Raw genomic sequence first — 5288 nt, 5'->3', positions numbered from 1 at the left:
AATTTCATACCTGACCAATTTCATAATTTTTATCACAATTTTATTGATAGCCGGAACAGCGTTATACCAGTAGTTACAACACAATTAAATTAAAAAGTTGGGGGCAATACAAACTCTGATCATTTAACAATATTAAATAAATCTACTGAAAAATAAAAAGTACATACCACATGTTTTCTGCTTTATAACTAAGTCTTTGAAACACTCACGTCAACACATTTCACACTGCTTAATATGACATTGTATTCAAAATTTGGCAAATTTTCACTAATAAACATCATCTCTGAAAAAAAAAACGCAACCTATATAGTAAAATGTTCAACAATATACGTATGAGCTATTTGTTATTAGAAATTACAGATATTATATAGCTAAAATAATCTTTTTAAGTTGTAGCTTTTATCTTACCTATACGTAGTTATTATGTGTTAATTTGTGTTTCAACTATTTTATTCAAGAACGTATAAGTTTTATACCTTACAAAAGTCATATTTCTTCACTAGGCATCACGGCAAGTTAGTTATCTACTAGAACTCTGCTACTGGTTCATTTTTATTTTAATAATAGTATAATACATAGGGACTAGTTACCATTATTACTGATTAGGAAGTGTGTTTATTTTATTTCAATATTTTATAAATATCGTTCAAATAAATTATTTTTATTATTAATTAATTTATAATATATTAATTCCTGAAATATTGTGTTTAAGAAAATAAATAATTATTGCAATAAATTAGAGTTAGATAATAATAATTATGTTATGTGAGTACCTATGTGTAAAAAATAATTTAGTATAATAATAACTGCAAGCCTAGGCTAGTTAATGAAAATTTTTAACTGAGTTAAGTCGATATGAAACATTTCAAAAAGTTTTAAGTTAATAGTTAATTTTATTTTTAATTCAGTTAAGTTAAAATTGATCTGGAAACTTACAACTAACTTATTTTTTTTTATGTATGTTAATAATAATAATTTTTTCTTTATTTATTATTTTATAAACAAACTACGCAACTAGGACTTGATTAAAAGTAACTCATTATTTAATAAATTTATAGCAATAAAAATCAGTTAAGTTAAAAATGTTAAGATATTGAAAAATATATTTAAAAAAAGCTGGTACGTGGAGGTCGCTCTGCTGTACATTAGGTTGCAATTGGGTTACTGTAATGGATGGTGTTAAGTTTGAATTCAACCATAAAAAATCATTGTATACGAAAAACGATTCTGAGTGAAGACGGTCTGTCAGTCTATAATATTACTTAATAATTTAGTGTATTCGATGATATTATTGTGATTAAAGTAATTTATTTTACTAGTAAGTATTAGTACTACACGCAGTAGATTAAATTCATTAAAAAAAGTACATTTAAAAAGTCATTGCGGGTATAAAATATAATAATATACTTTAAAAGTTTCAAGTACCCACGAATAATATTTTTAATTTACAGCAAAATAACATAAATCATTATTCTTGGCAATTGAATCTTTAATTTAGTTCACATTTGAACATAAAAAATCTGTGATAATATTTTTTTGATTTTTCAATGATAGAATAACCTACTTGCATGGAACTTTGTTTTGAATTTTCAACCCTAACCTAAAAAAGTTGAATATTTCAAAAATCTTAAATTATAAAATTATTTGTACATTTTAAATGATGTGAATTTTGTTAAAATTTAAACTTTAAATGCTCATTACTAAAATCGTACCTATGTATTTTGAATATTTTTAAACTAATATTATAAATATCCATCAGGAGAATTTTATTGAATTTTCAAGCTTTTTACCGAACAAATACAATTTTATTAACAATTATAGAAAAAAAAAAACTAAATAAACTAAAAAAATTCAAAATTCAAATTGTATGTAAACAGCTCAAAACGAGTCAAAATAATTTGAAAATTGTATTAAGTATATGAATTGAAAATATAAACAAATAATGTAAATTTCAAATATCTGCAATAACCTATTGGTTTTTCCATTATAATAAAACAGGTAAAAATCACTATATGAGAAATGGAGTGAATATCCAATGTTGTCAACATTTCAACTTCAAATGTTTATAAAAATTTAATCGACTTTCCAGTAGAATTTTTTTTTTTTTGATAAATAGGCAGACAAACTTATAAGGAATCTTATTGTATTAAGTTTTAAAAACTTGTATATAAAACGAAACATTTTTAGGAATTTCTAAATCAAAATATTTTGCACATTTCCGTGACTTCTACTCATTTTGTCAAAATTCAAAATTCAAACGCTTATAAAAATATGTAGTCGAAATTGTATGATTTATAGAAAACGCCGTTATAAATATTCAGTAAAAATTTCATGTACCTATATCTACGGTTTTTTTTTTTTTTGAGAGTTACATCAAAGTTATAAATTAAAATTGTGTCATGAGTAATCACTTATAACGTATATTTCTAAATTAAACCATATAATGAATGTCTATTTCAAGTACTTAAAAATAGGTTATAATTATAAAATTACCCTACGATCAGGGAGCAGAAAAACGACGACGACCAGCGGCGTTTGTATATTATTTGGTCTCTCATATTTTATGCATTTGCTCTCAGAAATAAAATATGTGTCTACATAGGGGTAGCATATTTTTCATGAAGTTAAATTTTTATTTGAAGCATAAAAAATAAATTTAAGCACCAAAAAAGTATGAAACCAAAATTAATTACTTTAAACATCGTCGCTTTCGGGCTTCGGCAGAATTCCTAATATTGTGTGTGCACTGCGGAATAAATCAGATATACGACTGAACTTAAGTCTGAAGATATTGAGATTTATTATGAAAAAAAAACCGTTCGGATCGCTTCGTGTTTCTTGTTCATGTCTGCAGCTTTGGTAACTGAATGTTTAGATCGATTGCGTCTTTGCAACTACTTCGACAATCGCCATGGATTGCATTATAATTTATACTACGTCAATATGATAAAACCATAGATATATGGTGTATTACAAATTTTTATATCAAGGAGGGCCGTGTTGGAGATTTGATCATCAAGATAATGAAATGAGGTATAAAAATAACCGAAATAGTTTATAATTTTAAAATTTAAATCACAAAAATATATAAAGTACCTATTATTTTAATTTTTAATTTAATAATTAATAAAGGTGGTGTTTAAATATTCAAATCACAAGCATATTTATTTATGAGTTATTAAATAAAAATCTTATAGTAAATAAATGTGATTACTACTTTTTAGATTTAATATAAAAGTATTCAGTGCCCAATGCATCACATTTACCGTATACCGACTATACCAAATATAGTTTGTAAAATTCCAAGTTAAATCTTTTCTCTGAATACTGTCGAGCACGAAATCAATAAATAATATTTTATGTATTCATTTTGAGTGCATTGGTTAGGTACATTTTAAGCTATTCGAGATTATTTCAAATTTCAAATTTGCTTATTCAATTTCCGATAGATATTCAATAATCAGCAGAGCGACTTTCCCAGCTTTATAAAATAATTTGATGTTTGATGTACAAAGGCGTCACTTTAATTTGCAGTTTGACCACAAACAGACGGCATAGTTATATTCATATATTACTTAACATTTTATATAAACTAAAAATAAAAATTGTTGAATTTTGAGGGACATAAGAACTCCCGTGTACGGTGTACTGTACTACTGTAGTATGACTAGTATGTACAACACTATTTATATCTATTTAATTGTATAAATATGTTATTATTCCGCAACCTGGATATGCCGTCGTCGTTTGTGCTATAGATAAGCGTATTTTTTTGTGTTGCGCGCTCGGGAACAAAATATATGCCTCTATACTTTACCCGGGTAGCAAATTGTCTGTGACAATAAATTTTAATGTTGAGACTAAAAGGTAAAATATGTAAGCCCCAAAAGAATAGGTAATCAAACTTACGTATACATCGACTCTTCGGGTAATATAATATAGCTGCAAGGCCATATCTTGAGTGCAGACGCCAGATCGAGGAACTTCTTTCTTCATCTAAACCCGAACTGAAAAAATTACTTGAGTATAATGAAATATGTGAGCAAATGTTTATTGTTGCCTTACACATTTCTCTTTTGTTCAATGAAATTATTAGAATTGTGAATCGTCTCCGACGAGTGACGACGATCGGCTTTTGCCATAGATGATAGATATTATAATATAATATGTCGTTATCAGTTTTCTAGTTTTTGAATTCTTTGGATGACACGATACATTTTTTATTTCAGATTCCGAAACTTAATATTATGCGGAGTGTTTAAATCTATTGTTTTCAATTTTCCTTTTATTAATAATTCTATTATAGTGATATGACTCCAGGATCCGGCACCAAAATGAGAAAAAGTCCGCAAAGGATTAAAACAGTCTGGTGGCTTAAAATGTTTTTAATAAATGACGAGAACCATGAACCACGATTTCCAATTTTAATAATTAAAAATTATTAAAGTAAATTTAAAATGAATACAATCTGAAGATCTAAAAAACATAATCTATTTACTAGCAAAACAAAACAAAATAAAAATTGTTATTAATTAATATGAGCTCTTATTTGATTACCATGAGCTTATAATATTCAATAACCCATGTTATGTTCCTACAAATATAGAGTAAAAAGAATTAATATATACATTTAAAAAAATAAATTATTAATTTATGTTTATTGTAATATTACCATGTATTAAGACTATAAGGGTAAGAAACAATTATTCTATATTAAACTTATATTAAATAGTAGCCCGATATATTCTGTAAAATACTTCTGTAAATAGCATATTTCAATTGTGTATTACATAATATAATTTTAAATTATACTATAAACTATACCTACGTATAAACACCAATGATTGGTATGATTTTTTGATACGGCTATTTGCAAAATGTTAGCTGCATATTTCAATTCGTAGCTCAAAAGAGGGTGTAGCGTGAAGTTGCCCCCCTACTTATATTTTCCATACCGTTTTTCATACCAATTATCCGCCGCCCGGATTTGTTCTTAACTACCCTACGTTATTTGTCTAACGCCTAAACGTACGTGACACCTACTCAGAAGATTCCATGTGCATCAATTTGAGCATTTAAGCCATTTGTATTCAGCAGCGAATACTGCATTAAACATTGTTTAACCGATGAAATCCGTAGGTTCTGGCCATTATTATTATTGCATATAGTTAACAAAATAGATGTAAATATCATGCTATATTGAATGCAAATACATCTTCTGTTGTTATAAAAAACTAAAATATTTGTATTGCATAGATACACTATGGACTATGCATAATAATATTATA

This window comes from Myzus persicae, unplaced genomic scaffold, assembly GCF_001856785.1.
Source record: "Myzus persicae strain clone G006 unplaced genomic scaffold, MPER_G0061.0, whole genome shotgun sequence".
Classification (NCBI taxonomy): domain Eukaryota; kingdom Metazoa; phylum Arthropoda; class Insecta; order Hemiptera; family Aphididae; genus Myzus; species Myzus persicae.
This window is presented reverse-complemented; position numbering follows the sequence as displayed.